Source organism: Ranitomeya variabilis, chromosome 2 (assembly GCF_051348905.1).
Source record: "Ranitomeya variabilis isolate aRanVar5 chromosome 2, aRanVar5.hap1, whole genome shotgun sequence".
In the NCBI taxonomy this organism is placed as follows: domain Eukaryota; kingdom Metazoa; phylum Chordata; class Amphibia; order Anura; family Dendrobatidae; genus Ranitomeya; species Ranitomeya variabilis.
In genome coordinates, this window is record NC_135233.1 from 35,019,319 (window position 1) to 35,036,889 (window position 17,571).

Here is a 17,571-nt window from a genome sequence, read left to right on the forward strand (position 1 = left end):
AGGCTATTCTCTAACCAGACATGTTGGATCTAAATTTCACTACTTATAAAACTTATCCAAAAGAGTTAAAAAGCTACAAAAAGTTTTCTCCAGAATTGACGCCACATTCAAAGAAAGTTCAGGAAAAGATAAGGAAAAAAATGACTGAATAGTTATCATGTAGAAAGCTCTGGGACTCCATAAAACCACTGAAAAATTTATTCAGGGGGAGAATTGAAGGGGTTGTCCACTACTCAGACAAGCCTTCCTCATTCCCTATGCTTCCACCTTGAAAATAAAAACACTCATACTTTCCTTCAGTGCCAGCGCCATTGCAGGCGTATCGGCATTGGCTCTCCCGGGGATTGTGTGACATAACAATGTCACGCAATCCCAGGGACAGCCAGTGCCAATATCACTGGAACAACACCATAGGTGATTATAACTATATTATTCTATAAGGGGAAAACATAGGGAATGAGAAGGGGTTGTCCAAGTATTGGACAACCCCCTTAATATCACTTATATCAAGAAATGATAATTGTGGAAAATGTTCCACAAAAAGATTGAGTGAGTCCTTTTCATCTGAAGAGTCTCCAACAATGAGCTGAGATCAAAGTCTCACAGATTGAAATCTCAGAGATTGACTGAAGCGGGGATCCTGGCAACAAATGTTTAATTTCTCTGCAGCACCGCCACAGGAGAAAGGAAGTACTGCAGGTTTAACTGAAATCAATGGACTGAACAATGCAAGTCATGGAGGTCATGGGTCCTCCAAAGCGAGAGATGCTTATTGTAGTTGTTCTTTGCTCTGGTCAATAGATGGAGGTTATTAATGGGTGACTCAGAATTCTGGGAAAGAGTATTTGATAGTTGTTGTTTTTTAAGTAGAGAACCCCTATAATGCAGAAAAGAGCAAATCTGGCAAAATCTGATTTGGGCATATTCGCTTAAAATCAGGTCGAAAATTTTATTTGCCAAAGAAAGATGAGATGGAAAAGGGTTAGAAACACAAAAAATGTCATACTCCCCTCGTTTCTCTATACCTGCCATCTAAATCCACAGCAAGTTCTTCGCTGGTTTCCTTAACCACAGCTGCTCTCGCGCCGGTCATATCTATATTTTTTCCTACCACTTCTGGTGCCGATTAGGCCTTGATGCACATTCTGATGTCATGACATCAGAACATGCATTGAGGCTTAGGCAGGACCAGTAGCACAAGCGAAGGATGAGAAGACCAGAGCAAGGGTCTTAGAAATCTAGCGAATAATCGACAAACACAGGTGAGGGGCTAAACAAGTATTATTTTTTACATGGTACATCTCCAAACCATGGGGTACCTCTTGGTGATGGTATTGGCCCCCTGCCCCCTACCATTTTCCTTCTTAATGAGGGACACTTCTCTGTAAAGGACTATTAAAAAATCAGTCGAATTTGCAGTCTTATCATGCAGCCGGGTGAATTTTCTAGATGTAAATGAGATTCAGCCAGTAATTTATTTACATTTGTTTTCAGCACAACAAATGAGACGTCACGTAGCTTCATAATTTCCCATGACCCAGCCACCAGCATGTGGTGCGTAATTTACCATGATTTAAGTGGTTTTGCTACGCTACCTGGAATACCGTGCGCAGGGAGGAAAAGAGATTTTCCCGGCAAGGTTTCAGCAGAGTGGAACTTGTAAAATCTGCTTAGTGCATTAGCTGCTTAGATAGTGAGTGCCGGCTATGAGCGAGGGTTGGGGAGGTTGTCAGTGCTCCTTGGCTGATAGCATTTAACTACTTATTTGCTGGAAAATATTTTTATTTTGTGACATGTGATTTTTTTTGGGGGGTGGTTTATTTTGTTTCTTCACTGCTTTGCTGTAGAACCAAGAAGACGTTCTCCACCTTCGAACTATTTTGGTGTCTATTAATTTGACTCTTATCAGAGTTTTGTCAGAGTATCATCATAGTGTGATCTGATTCTCTGGGATGAGGAAACAATGGAAAAAAATACTCTATGTTCACCATTCTGTCAGTCCACGGAAATCGGACTACACTCAGATGTCAACTGAGTACACGGTGATATTTTCCACGGACTCATTGACTTGCGATCAGAAAATTGACTCAAACTCTGGTATGCTGCGATTTTTTTCATCAGACCGGTTTGGTCCATTGAAAACACTGGACATGTGCACGGCTCCATAGAATAACACTGGTCCAAGTGTCATCTGATGTTTTATCAAATTGCACTTGGATCGAAAATATGGTCATGTGCATGAGCCCTTACAATGGAAAAGAAATGACATTGCAATATTTGAGGTCGGGAGATGCCTACATTTTAGAATTCTTCTGATTATTTTTCTTTACTAGAGGAACTAACGGGAAACAACATGCACACAAACAGTAGAGTTGTAGTTTTCATCAGAACAGAGCATTGGTTTTGTTTTTTCCTATGAAGAAATTTTAAAAAGTTTTGCTGGGGACTCCAGTACCCCATAAAGCACTCAGCTAGGGCATATAAACTCTTCGGGTTTGATTAATCATTTTCAGATTCTTTTAAGTTACTTTTTTGTTTTATGGTATTCGTGGACATTTTTTGCGGTAATTTCTCCAAGAGCCCCTTAGCAGTTGCATGTTTTTCTCTAAGGTATGCGCACCCTTGCCAAATTCCACCTACCTATTCATATAAGATATAGTAAGTATGATATAGCTGCAGGATATTGCTATATACTAAACCAAATTGGTTTACTCCTTTCTGGTGTTAAGTGATGGCACACTGCTAGAACTTCTCCATAACATAAGAACCGAAGGCAAGATAATTCAGTTTTCCTTCACGTGGGTAAGATGTTAGTTTTGCTGCTCTTACCCTTCATCTAAATATCATGGCCAAGATTTAGTGGTTTCTCGACCCCCATCTTGGCAACCAGCACACAAGGCACATAAACCACCTAAACAGGTCTCCGTCAAACTGCCCAGATATTGGAGTTGAATGAGTTCCTTTTTTAAATAGTGACACAACCTTTCACGATGGTCCTTATACCAGGAAGCCTCATCTCAATCTGCTCAGGAGATCTCACCAAGTTGGGCTGTGCCAAAGGGACTGTTGACCGGTTTTACATGCCATCATAAATTTTAAGTGCCAGCAATCAGTGGCCACAGTAGGTTTGGTGCTGCCGATTTGGAAAGGGGCCATCTGAATATCAGCATGAAAGAGGCAAGACATGTATGCACCAACAAATAGGAATACAGTGGAGGTGCAGAGACCGACAAGAAGCGGAAGCAGTGGCGTAACCTGAAACTCATGAGTCCCATTGCAAAATTTCCTATCACTGGTCTTTAATATTAGTCTTTTCATATAGACCAAAGGGTTATTTTGGGTCCCCTTAGGTTCAAGAGCTGGGGTGCAACTGCAGCCCCTGCATCTATTATAGTTATGCCTCTAGGCATGAGAAAATAAAAAAGGAAGGTCATAAAAATACCATAAGGGTGGGAAAGCATTAGGCCTTGTTCACACTACATTTGTGTAGGGCAGCCAGTGGTTCTGTCTGAATCCCCAAATAGTGAAATGGCAACTACTTGATACAAGCAGACTATAATCGGTCTCTGTTTTTTTTCCCCAACAAATTCTGTCTTTTCAGACAGGATAACATAATAGACTATATCTTTAAGGCTACTTTCACACTTGCATCGGGCCGACGTACCGACGCATGTTGTGAAATTTGTGCCCGACGTGGGCAGTGGATGCAGCTTTTCAATGCATCCGCTGCCCATTCTGAAGTCCGGAGAGGAGGGGGCGGAGTTTTGGCCACGCATGCGCGGTCGTAAATGGCGGACGCGATGGCCAAAAAAAGTTCACTTGAACGTTTTTTGTGCCGACGGTCCACCAAAGCACGACGCATCCGTTGCACGACGGACGTGACGTGTGGCCATCCATCGCGATCCGTTGCTAATACAAGTCTATGGGAAAAAAACGCATCCTGCAGGCACATTTGCAGGATCCGTTTTTTTTTTCCAAAACGACAGATTGAGACGGATGCCAAACAACGCAAGTGTGAAAGAGGCCTAAGCCGGTCTGAAAGGATGAACACCACTGGAAAAAAAAGCATGAATGGAGTATATTTAAACTCTTGCTGTGTCATTGAAACCTATTCATTAAAGCTGTCATGACAGAATTCTGGCATAAAGGCTTTGAAGCGTCGCAAAATTTAAGTGCAACTTGGAGTTGCTCCAAAACTTTGCGTCTTTTGGGTTTTTCATGCCAGTTTCTCCTAGCTCTGGCAAAACAGGCAGAGGTGGAGCTAGGGCGGGGAGAGGGCGTGATGAGCAGCAACATTCGGTACATCACTAAAGTTACTCCAGCAGGGACTGGAGAAGGTTTGTACGCCGTGTACAAACCAGAGGTGTACGCCGCTCGTCCAATGCTTGACCAACAGAAATATCTCTTCATGAATCAGGAACGTCTAACTCCTGCACACCTCCTCATTAAGACCGGCATGCACAACACCGGTCTTGATGAATTAGGACCAAAGTCTTCATCTAGAGTTCAGTCTTAATACAGATTTTCAAGGATTCAGATAAGATCCCCACATATAATGTGGCTATGTGAACAAGGCCTTTCATCCCTTGGACACTCATTGCTCACATTAACTACACCCTGTCCTGATGAGTCAAAGATCTCATCACTTGAATCTCATGTCAATCAGCCAAGTCTGGTTGGATGCATCGAGGCCCAACTAATTTATGCCAACTGAACCACTAAAAGTTATACCACAGCCAAGTCCTCGAAATACCTGTACAGGTAGTCTAGTTAGCATTTTGGTGATGAAAGTCTGCCTTTAAGGAAATATACCTTTTTCAGGCATGTGTTGGCCATGGCCAAGAGAATGTCTGGGCATTTCAACTCTTCTTAGGTTGTGAAGAATGCCCTCCAGATTTTGAAGAACAGAATTATTTCCAGCTTCCAAGAGGCACATTACCAGAATAAATTATGTTCCCTGCTTGGCTGACCGCATGTTGGACCTAGAGACCTGTTTTCACTCCCCAAAGTGCCAATGCTCCCCTGTCTGTGCCAGCACTATGACTATAACAAGTAGCTGACGCAGCAGCAACAGCATTTACAAGATATATGACGCGATGGACCAAAAGTTTTATCTGCCGCTGCAACAACATGATGCACAATGGCAAATGGAAACATAATGCCTGAACAGCCAGGTTCAGTCGTACCTGTTCTGTGCTCTTTCTCCAGTAGATAACCTAAGCCCTGACTCCATGGATTTCTGGGTCAGAAAATTGGACCAGAGTCAAAAATTGTCCCAGTTTGCCATATATTGCTAGAGAGGGTAATCGGTGCGGCAGATGGATTTGTCACATTCAAGCAGACCAGATTGTCCTCCTCAAGTGTGAAAGACTTTACATTTATCAACGGCTGATGCCAATGATGAGATCGGCTCCAGCATCTGCCTGTCCATTGTGTCCTGTAATGTTCTGCTGCCGCCAGTGCCTCCTCACAGCCAGGCATCTCCTGCCTGTCTATCATTTTTAACTTTATTGTACTCAGGGACGGACTGGGTGTGAAATTCAGCCCTGGCATTTGAAAGCACATAAGCCCATGTTGTTCCTTCACCCTGATGCTCTATCTCAACTGTACCATGAGGATGTTGATACTGTTAACAGCATAGTAGACAATGAGGCCCATGACTCGACCAGCCCATCTGGCATTTGCCAGAATTGCCAAATGACCAGTCCAGCCCTGATTATGCTGCTTTCCCTGCCAGGGCTGCTGGTGCTGACCTTACACCGCCGGACATATTATTATCTGTACACTGCCATTGCAGATATGCAGCCATGTGCCTGTCCGTTGTCTTCTATATCTATAAAATAGTGTTGTTGCTGAGGCTGCCAATGCTAGCCCTACACATCTGGACATCATATTGGCTGCTCTATCATATTCTATACTGTGCAGTTGCTGCCACTTCTTATAGCCACATATCCCCCGCCTGTTTATTGTGTTTTGTAGCTTTACTATGATGCTGCTGGAAACCCTACATTGCACATGGTAAAAAAAAAGAAAATTATTCCAAAAAAAAAAGATAATCTTTAAAAAGAAACTGCTTGCGATTTGTGGCAAATCAATTTGACTCAAATTGGTTTTTTTTAACAAATCTGATGAATTCAAATTTCAAGAAATTTGTTCATTTCTAATAAGAAGCAGAGTTAATTACCTCCTTTCACATGGCGGGCTCACAACTCTTTTTTTTAGTTGCAGCATTAGATTTGATAAATAAGCTTGCTTGTCTTTTAAGCTATGTTTTCATGTAACGCAGCAGATGTGTTTCTTTTAACAAAAATGTCAAATTGGTTAACACAAAACACTTCTAAAGGTCAATGACTAAATTCAGCTAAACATTGTCATGTATAGTGCTGGTGTTTAGCATTTCAGATACAATTCTGAACTGTTTTATTGTGCCGCTGCATTTGCAATTTCATCAGGAACTAAAAGTCTCTACATGCCCTGTGGCACTGATTTGAAAAATTGCTCAAACTTAGGATAAAGGCACTGTGCGCTGCATTAAATCAGCTTCATTTGTTTCATCCTTATAACCAGTGGCTAATTTTCATTCCTAAAGCAAGAATCCACTTTACTAATGTGCCTCTTCCTTGCTTTCAGCTGAGTGGGTTCACTTGGCAAAATGTCTTTAATATGGCTGTGCTGGTTGTACCAGTGATAGGAAAATGTCCATTATACAGCATTGACTTATCTCAGTCTTAAGCATCATTCAGACGTCCGTGTATGGACCGTGATGCATGGACTGACCGCGGGTCACCTGACCTAATTGGAAGATATGACATATATAAATATGTTAAGTTCAGGTCAAGAGACCTGCGCCAAGTCTGTGCATCACAAATCATACAGGAAAGTTGTGACATACACGTCTGATTGAGGGTTTAGGCTGCATTCTGACAGTAAGCTTGGACTGGCCTACAGGGGAACAGGAGAATCCTCCGGTAGGCCCCTGTGATGGAGTGCCAACGAGTAGTGCTTTTACACGTGATACTACCTTTCTCTGCAAATTTTGAATCATCTAATCATTCATTAAACAAGCTAGCCAAATTTATATTACACAGAAGCAAAACTAAATGTGTGTACTAGAGTCAGGTTATTTTTGCTGGTAGCTGAACAGTGGGTCCCAAAAATCAATGACCGGTGGGTCTTTTCCAACTCAGTCCGACTTCATCCGTGTGTCACGGTATGTGAAGCAGGGACCAGCAGTGAGTCTCCTTACCCAAACTCAACACCCTCATATAAGAGACTGTCAATTTCAGGTAAAGAGACCCACAGCCAGTCTGTGCGATACGGTCCATACACGGCCCATGTTACATACACGTCTGGCTGAGGCTTCAGGCTGCATTCATACATCTTTAGTAATGGTCTGTAAATCATGGACCAGCATTGGGTCTCAATACCCAACCTTAACACCCTCATATATGAGACTGTCAATTTCAGATTCAAAGACCCACAGCCAATCCGTGCAACACGGTCCTTACACAGGCCATGTTAGATACACATCTGGTTGAGGCTTTAGGCTGCATTCATACATCCTTATGTCACGGACTGTGAAGCACAGACCAGCAGTGGGTCTCCTTACCCAAACGTAACATCTTTTTATATGAGACTGTCAATTTCAGGTAAAGAGACCCACAGCCAGTCCGTTCGGCACGGTCCATTCACGGCCCATGTTACATACACATCTGGTTGAGGCTTTAGGCTGCATTCATACATCCGATTGTCACGGTCTGTTAAGCACGAACCAGCAGTGGGTCACCTTACCCGAACTTAACATCTTTATATATGAGGCTGACAAGTTTGGGTCAGGAAACTCACTGCTAGAGAGCATAGCTCGCTCTGTCCACCCACAAAGAACATCCTGATGTGTCAACGTCAGCGCGTTCTTAAGCCCTATGTGCGTTGAAAATACTGACTGATGCTTGCGCGCGCGCACATGCAAAACCGGCTGCCGTGCCCAGATTTAAAGGGCCGGCGGCATGAAAAACGGGCTGGTGGCCGCATCTGCGGGCAAGCAGCCAGATTAGCGGGCGCCGCCAGCCAGAGGCCCAGCAGGAAAATGCCCAGTCGGGCAGATTATCAATCCGGGCTTGGCTAGATTGTTCATCAGTCCTCGGTGATCTAAGCTTTTAGGGATTTTTTTATTGTAATATATTTGTCATTGTTAACTTTTTTCACATTTTTAAGTCTCAAGGGAGAATTTATCCCTTGATCAATTGTACAATATACTGATAAATAACTAATATACTAATAAATTACTGATCTCATATGAATCTCAGCCATGGGATGGACTCTATAGGAGTATTAAGATTGCATTAATCACTGCTGTTAGAGGCTGATGCAATTGTACGGCACATCTGGTACCCACCATACAGCTCTTAACCAAGAATCCAAGGTATCGGGTAGCATCCTTCAAAAGAGTTTTATTGGCACCAGTGTACATGGAGCACCCCCACGTTAAGGGCAATGGGGTACTCGGTACCGGGTCCTTCGGTTCGGGGAATGTCATGGTGGCCCAACCCGGTCCGTGGCCCTTCTGAGGGGCACCCAATCAAAGGTGTAGTCTAGTCAGGGTGACCGACGCTGCTTAGGGGTCTGCTGGGGTAATGGAATGGCAGCTAGATGGTATACCTTCCCACAGGTGAAGTATGTCCCCTGGGCTTCCCAGATGTGTAGGTGGTGATGGTGAATGATGTAAGGCGCAATGAATATCGAGGACACATGGGTTGCAGTCTCTTTACCTTTTACTGAAGACTTCAGCATCCACAGTCCAGAGTACCGTTCACAGGGAAGGCAGAGTCCGGCTGGTCTGAAGGCATATCCAGAGTTCTCTTAACTCTGGAAATCAGTAGCCTTCCTACTAGCGCCTGTGTGTTGTAGTACCTCCCTGCTGAGCACCACGGAATAGTCCTCACAACTTTTGTAGATGTTTCTGATGTTCTCTCTCTCTCTGTCCCCCAGATGGTATGGATAGGACAACACGTATGACTGGGATAGCCTGGTGCTTGTTTGTAGGGACCCTAGAGACGCCCCGACCCCCACAATTTGCCACCGTGTCTTCTTAGGTATTAAGGTTGGGCAGCCAACTTGGAATTGACTGTCCTGCCGGTCTCTGAAGTAATGCGTAGAGTCAATTACTCCCTCGGTGTTCCGGCCACCGGAAATGCGCCTCATAAGGAAGCTGCCGATCTCGGGGCAGAACTCCTCCCGGTATTATCTCCTTGAGCTGTGACTTCGTTTCTCACTCTCCACAATACACTTCTCTTCGTGTCCTTTCTTAGGATGTTGCCGCACGTGGGGCAGGCGCAGCTCCGTAGCTATCTATCTCGTGCTAGGTCTCTGCCAGGATCCCATCCCTGACAGGGACCCTCTGTCTGCAGCTCAGATGTTCCTCTTTTCCCCCTGTCTGCCTGACAGGTCCTCTCTGGGTCAAACCCAGGCAGCTTCTGACTGACTTCCTATCCAACCCACCAGTTTTACCCGTGTGTGAGGAGTGCCCTAATAGATAGAAGCAAGGCTCCCCCTGGTGGACTGGAGTGTGAAGTGTAGTGTGTGACTTGTGATACCTGGTCAGGTGAACTCCTTTAGTACCATCAGACGTAATATCACCCCCCTGGTGCAAGAGCGACATTACTGCAACGACCAGGACTCTGGGGCGCTGCATACACATAGAAAAAGGACATGCAACGTTTCGGCCACACAGGACCCTTTTCAAGCCAAAAAAAAGGTTCTTCAACAAAGACTTCTAGTTTCAAAGACGGAATTTAGCTGCTGAATTTGATGGAGTTGTCTGGTTTAGGAAAGCTATTTTGAAATGCTCTGTTAGGCCAACCTGATTTAATACACAGGAGACCTCACTCAGGCTGGTAATTAAACATGCAGGTATAAAGAGTATCTAGTTTCTTCTGGAGGACCTTGGCCTCAATAAACAGTCCATTGATTTCATGTAGTTCTATATTTTTCCTGTGGTGGTGTTAGAGGAAAATTGAACCCTTGCTATTAAGTTCTCTTTCAAATTGCAGATGATCGCTGAATTCCCCAGCAGAAGGACACTCCGTCATCAGCTTTTTTGGAGGGGAGAAGATGATTGTTGAAGGTGGATAACTCCATCAATGACCAAGGGACTATAAAAAAAACAAGAGTTCATTCTCAAGCAACAGTTTCATAACATATATATTTCCCCAATTAATAAATAATTAAAAATATGATACTTTTTGGAATCATTTGGTTGGCCAACAGGATAGTTTTTTTTTATGGAAACCAGCCTCACAATAGGGTTAACCAAGGAGGTCAGTGTGGTAATTGCCAGTCATACACGAAAAGGTGAAAAGGCAAAGCCATAGGACTAAAATATCTGGCTTAAACAGAGCAGACATCACGGCTGCCAAGATTTGTAATCATAATTTTTTATGTCTTGAGAAAAAAAAAATAGTCAAAATAAAAATGATGAGGATCAATAGTGCGAAGATTGGAGACTGTTAGAGATTAGCAGCAGGGCCCATTAATACTGATAAAAGCTGTAAGACTAGAGGGAAACCTATAACTGGCTTAGTGCTATAAAGAAAATGTATTAAGAAAACTTTTTCGAAAGTATGGACATGATAACTTTTCAAATTTGCATGGACAGCATAAATCATCATTACAAAATATACTATATTAAAAAGGTTGTCCACTACTTTAGCAATGATGGCATATCCTTAGGATAGGTTATCAATGTCTGATCGTTGGGGGTGCAACATCCAGCACAACCAAATCATCAATCAATTATGGAGCAGACTAGGAATAGTGGCCGTGGATGGGTACTGCATATCCGCCCCCTATTAATTTCAATAGGGAACAAATGTGCAGTACTCCACCACCACCACTATACAGATGATAGAGCTGTGCAGCTCTGCAGCTAAGCAGTTCCAGCAGTCGCTGACACTGAGAACAGCTGAGCGGCAGGTTGATAGACCCCCACCATTCAGACGTTGGATAGGATAGGGATAGGGCATCAATGTTAAAGTAGTGGACACCTCTTTAACTCTATAAAGAGTTTGTGCCATCATCCCTGTTCAGGAGCACAGCGCTCCCCAGCCTCCTGACTTTCTTGTTGCCCAATCCAGTGAGAGTTGAGGCCAGCTGTATCGTCACAGTAGTGGCTTGGTTTGTGCACTTCGATGATGCTATATTTGACTTACCTGTGCAGCATCAAAAGTTAAATAGGGATGAAGCTGGCGAGGATTAAAAGCTACAGCTATCCCAACCAGCCTCAAGGCAGTGCTTACAAGGTCAGCTGGAAGGAGCTTGTAAGTAGAGATGGGCGGACACCTGGATGTTCAGGTCCGGCGGGTTCGGCCGAACAGTTACAAAACGTTCGGGTTCAGGTACCAGAATAGTACCTAGACCCGAATCCAGACCCCATTCACATGAATGGGGGACCCGAATATCCAGTGCTTGCCACGCTGTCATGCACATAACAGTGTGGCAAACACCTCTTCTGATCGGCAGTGAACTCATCACCGTCAGTCAGAGAGCTGTGGTTCCCACACTGTGAAAAGACAGCGTGAGCCCGCAGCTGTGATCAGAGGTGTAAAGTTCACCTCTGGTCACTTGTGTCAACTGATGGAACTACTGCTCCCATCAGCTGACGCCTGCTATTGCTAGTAACAGTAAGAGCAGGAGCGGCTGATGGGAGTATTCATCAGCCGGCTCCTCCACTGTAAATAAATAATAATAAAAAAACGGTGTGGGTTCCCCATATTTTTGATGACCAGCCAGGCAAAACTCACAGCTGGGGGCTGCAACCCTCAGCTGTTGGCTTCAGAAAGGCTGGTTATCAAGAATAGAGGGGTCCCCACAACGCATTTTTTAATTATTTAAATACATACTAAAAAAACGGAGTGGGATCGCCCTCATTTTTGGACAACCAGCCTTGCTAAAGAAGGCAGCTAGGGGGCTGGTATTCACAGGCTGGTAAGGGACCATGGATATTACCCCCCCAGCCTAAAAATAGCAGCCTGCAGCTGCTCAGAAAAGGCGCATCTATTAGATGCATCAATTCTGGCCCTGTAGCGGTGGCAAGTGGGGTTCTTATTTGAGGGGTTGATGTCACCTTTGTATTGTCCGGTAACATCAAGCCCCTGGGCATTCTAATAGTGAGACGTCTATAAGACACCTATCCATTACTAATCCTAAAGTTATAGTCCTGCTCTCACTATTATTAGTGGCAGCAGGCAGCTGACACCAGTTACCAGAGGTGAACTTTATACCTCCGATCACAGCTGAGCGCTCAGGCTGTCTTTTGACAGCGTGGGAACCACGGCTCTCTGACCGGCGATGATGATTTCCCCAATGATCAGAAGCAGTGTTTGCTGCCCTGTCATGCACATGACCGCACGACAGCAACTCAGTGTTCGGGCAGCCAAACCCGAACAGTAACAGGGAGTTCCTGGTAAAGTCCGTATTCGGTATCCTTGCCCGAACAGTAGGTGTTCGGTACGGACGCCGAACTTTACTGTTCGGGTTCGCCATCTCTAATTATGATGGTTCAACTCACAGTGAATGATATAGTGTGATGTTACCCCACAGCCCCCCAAAAATAAAACAATCCCTTTTCTCACCTAATGCAGACTCCTCGTCCTCTGCAACATCTGTCTCCTCTTCTCCCAGTGGATGCTGGCGGCTTGATGGAGTGATGTCATTGCACCACTGACGTCCCCTGCTTTGTGCTGGCCTCCAGCAGGCTGCAGACAGAAGGGACGCCCGCAGCCTGCTGGGGTAAGTGACGGAACCAGCGACTTTCTGCTCCAACACAACTGTTAACAGTATGGGCGTCACCGATTCTGTTAACAATATAGCAGACAAGGCGGCCCATGACCAAACAGGCCATTCTGGCATTTGCCAAAATTGCCAGATGGCCAATTCGGCCCTGCTGGAACTATGTTTTTATCTCAAGTAAATTACAGTTTCTTATGTTTTCAATTTTGAAATATATTTTCACCTAGAATCTATTACCAATTTTAACACTGACTTGATGTAATTGATGTACAGGTATTATCAAAAGCAGTTTGTGTTGCTATACCTTAAATTTTCCCACACATCCAAAAAGGTTAATCACATCCAAAAAGGTTAATCTTCTGACTATAGCTTTGCATTACTTTTTTCCTTATGGACAATTTTTATCACCTTGGAGATCATAAAATCTATTTACTGAAGTTAAAAAATGTTTTACCTTAATTTGATTACCATCATTTAATTCTTTGTCACGGCCCTGGATAGACTGTAATTCACATCACAACAACTATTTATTAATTTATTTAACAGCATTCGGCTCGAAGTCAACTTGGTGGATGAATGATCAGAAGAAAGATCAATTTTGTGCTGCCTAGATAGGTCCATCAGGGTCTTCTCAGCTGTTATCTTGATAGTATCAAGCCATTGGGTTGCTGGTCTTCCTCTGCGCCTTGTTCCTTCTGTTCTTCCAACCATGATGTCCTTCTTGAAGTGATTACTCTCTTCGTATGATGAGTCCAAAGTAGACAAGTCGTTTCTTGGTGATCCTTGCTTTGAGCGACATGTCTGGCTTGAGTTGTTTCAAAATTGATTTGTTTGCTCTTCTTGCCATACATGGTATTGATGACATCTTTCTTCAGCACATTTCGATGACGTCCTTTCTACTTCTGTCTTGCTGGTCACATATAGATTCAAATGCAATAAACATTTTCTAACAGATTATCACAAAATTATTATTTTTTTTCTTTTCAGAGCTGTTCATCTTGGGCCACTCATATTGGGATACGTTAAATTAAGAGGTAAGTTAAAGAAGTACTCATCTGTCTTGATGCAGGCTGTGTGCACGTGTGTACATGTACTAAATCCAAGAATCCAAAAATGTGGGTCAATATGTCCTTAAGTCATTTGAGGTCTCCTGTAAAAGCCTGACTCCTATTGGATGTTTTCTTTCCCTGTTACTGTATAGGGGTTCTCTAAATATGTAATAAAATAGCTCCCATCATGTAATTCAAATGGCAGTTCATCCTAGTTACGAGTCAGGACGGGCTGCAGTCTGAAGAAACACAGCTCCTGAGACCTGTGTGTCAACTGACAGAGGAGTTGTATCATAAGCATGCATTTCAGAGCTGCTATAGAAGGGCTGTCAGAGAAGAATAAATAAATCTTCTCAGCTGACTGCGCATGAAAGACTGAAGGTTGCAGAAAAAAAATATTTGTGTACAGACAGCCGATTTATTTCTTCTCCTATCACAACTACAACAGATCACTGGTATGTGTGCTTATGATACAGCTCTTCTGTAATTTGAGACACAGGTATCAGGAGTAGTTTCTTCAGACTGCAGCCCGTTCTAACACGTAACTTGGATGAGCTGCCATTTGAATTACATGATGGGCGCTATTTTATTTTATATTTAGAGAACCCCTTTAAAGTAACAGGGAAAGAAAACATCCAATAGGTTTCAGGCTTTTAGAGGAGACCTCAAATTATTTAAGGATCTATTAACCCACATTTTTGCATTCTTGAAATTAGTGCATGTACACATGAACACAGTCTAATGTGAATGTTAAAAAATACTTAACATCCAGGAAAGGTGGTGGTGGAAATGGTTGGCTATTATGTCTGTTTTTACAGTACAAACGAAACCTCTTAAAATTGCATTGGAAATGGACATCAAGTGGAATGGTTCTTTCCCCCAAAATAAGCCATGCTAATATGATGCATCTGACCAAGTATCTGTAGCAGGAAAGATCTTCTAGATAAAGAAGTAGTTTTCTCAAAGAATCTTTGTCGGATTCTTCACTGGTATTGGGGATTTGGGGAGGCCTTCTCAAGAAGGTGATCTTTTGGAGAACTTTTTTTTACCATATTATGTATCTTGGGATGGTCTTCTTGATGAGTTTGTCTTTTGGAGAATTTTTACTGTATTGGTTATTTTTATTGTATTGTGTGTCTTTTTGGAGCTTGGACAGGACTTGGAGAAAGGAGAGCTTCGAGAAAGGAGAAGTATTGCTAATTTATTATGCACTGTATACATTAAGAGACCTCTGTCTACTCTTACATGTCTTTGCAGCAGGTTCTAATCCTCTGATTTTGGTTCTAAGGGTACCGTTACACTAAACGATTTACCAACGATCACGACCAGCGATACGACCTGGCCGTGATCGTTGGTAAGTCGTTGTGTGGTTGCTGGGGAGCTGTCGCACAGACAGCTCTCCAGCGACCAACGATGCCAAAGTCCCCGGGTAACCAGGGTAAACATCGGGTTACTAAGCGCAGGGCCACGCTTAGTAACCCGATGTTTACCCTGGTTACCATCGTAAATGTAAAAAAAAACAAACAGTACATACTCACATTCCGGTGTCCGTCAGGTCCCTCGCCGTCTGCTTCCCGCACTGACTGTGAGTGCCGGCCGTAAAGTAAAAGCAGAGCACAGCGGTGACGTCACCGCTGTGCCCTGCTTTCCGGCCGGCACTCACAGTCAGTGCGGGAAGCAGACGGCGAGTGACCTGACGGACACCGGAATGTGAGTATGTACTGTTTGTTTTTTTTTACATTTACGATGGTAACCAGGGTAAACATCGGGTTACTAAGCGCGGCCCTGTGCTTAGTAACCCGATGTTTACCCTGGTTACAAGCGACACTGATCCAGCGACGAAATAATGTTCCAAACGATCTGCTACGACGTACGATTCTGAGCGGGGTCCCTGATCGCTGCTGCGTGTCAGACACAGCGTTATCGTATGGATATCGCTGGAACGTCACGGATCGTGCCGTCGTAGCGACCAAAGTGCCACTGTGAGACGGTACCATAAGTCTCTGATTTTAAAGATTTTAAAGAATATCAATCACCAGTCAAGGGCTGCCCCTTTTCATTTAAGAAAACAGTGGTCAGCTGTTAATTTTACTAAATAGGAAGATCAAAAATGCATAAAAGTATCCTTAAAAAAGGCCAAAAGACCCAACTTAATTTTGGCATGTAGAGTGACATAAAAATTCTTTGTGGCCCCTCCACACCGGGAAAGCTAGTTATTTTCAATGCTATCACAATATAAGATTTGGCGGTTTGATCTAAACCAGTCGCATCCTTTAATAAGTTTGTATTGATCAGTAACATCAAGATTGGTTAACGATCGGTAACTGCTTAGTAAAGGACTCAGCAGGTTTAGACCAAAGCACGAGATCTCACAATAACACGTAACAGTTTGCATTTTCACTGTGAGAGGGCAGCGGAGTGTTGTGCGATCCCATTCTCCGTGCCAAGATCCAACAATCTGGAAGTTTAGACAAGACTTTTGCTCGAAAGTTGGGTGCGTTGGCTCTCCGTTAGAGACTTCTGTGCATTTTTGTTTGTTAGAGTTTAATAAAACCATCAGTTTGTGAATGCCCTGCCCACTGTTTTCTGGCGATAGGTACTCTTTAGAATTCTTCGAGTGTATGAAGTGTTGTTCTTCATCTTAGCTCCAAGTGGGTTAAGTATCTGCCGCCATCACTCAACTAGATTATGTGAATAGGATGAGAACACTTTACGAAAGTTCTATGAGGGTTGTATGTCTAATTGTCTCGCTGCCCGATTATTATTATTTTTGTTGTTTGTTTCCCAGCACAAAGCGTCTGAAGAGAAATGACACATTTGTTTTAGAGCTATAAAGACGAGGCAGTGAAATCCGAATTCTGGTCTTCTGCCTTGTCTGGATAATGACCAGCTCTGAGTTTGCAGTCATTGATTTTGCAGTCATGCTCTGCAATAATTATGAAAAGATTAGATGCCATCTTAGTAATCATTGTGATTGCATGCCTGCAGTGTTTAATGTACAACTTTAATATTGTAATTCCACTTCAGCTATTTTCAATGTTAGAACTCAAATTCATCTGTAATGTTAAGCAGGAAACGGCCCTTAGCAAACAACTAGCCAAGAACCCGGCGCGGACTGGAAATTATCTTAACTGCGTCTACAATTACCTGCTAAGAATTACTTTTAATAATCACAGCAGTCATTCGGGATCTCACGGCCAGAAGTACTTTGGCAGGAACCAATCAAGAGATATAAAAGATAGTGGCGCAAGTGACTTTTTGTGGGGGCCAGGGGGTTAAGCAAATCTCCAGGGTAGTTGGGTCCTAGGGCTAAAATCTACATAACTCTCATCTGACCCTTAGATGATTCTCTGTGCTATAGAGCATTTTACAAAGGAGGATTATCATGTAAAAAAATATTCCCAGCCATTGTCCAATGTGAGCAGTGAATTCTAGAAAAAAATCTTCCATTTCTCAGTAATCACATTTTTCTATGCTGGCCACAAAATGATCATTTGTTGGCTTTATATTCCCTGACACAAACCGGCATCTGATAGGCAAGAGATGAAAGCACGATGCATAGAAGAAAGATTAACATTCTTTAAAAAAAAAAAAATCATTGTTTTGTATGAATTAATGCCCATTAGCCTTGAAGTGCAGTGGGTGTGTCCATGCACTTTGAATGTTAAAACACACCCCCAATGCACTTTCAGGTTAATTTACCTATGGCTTGAAAGCTTGATTTCTCAGCTCTGAT

General features: G+C 43.3%; 1 protein-coding gene across 4 annotated transcripts in view; it reads left to right on the forward strand.

The window, feature by feature from the left end:
- Positions 1–17,571, forward strand: part of ESRRG (estrogen related receptor gamma) — a 1,109,342-nt gene that overhangs the window by 112,263 nt on the left and 979,508 nt on the right. For all 4 annotated transcript variants that reach the window (XM_077282272.1, XM_077282267.1, XM_077282269.1 and 1 more), the window contains exon 3: positions 13,774–13,820. The gene's annotated coding sequence lies outside the window, so the exon portion shown is untranslated. The remainder of the gene's footprint in view (positions 1–13,773; positions 13,821–17,571) is intronic.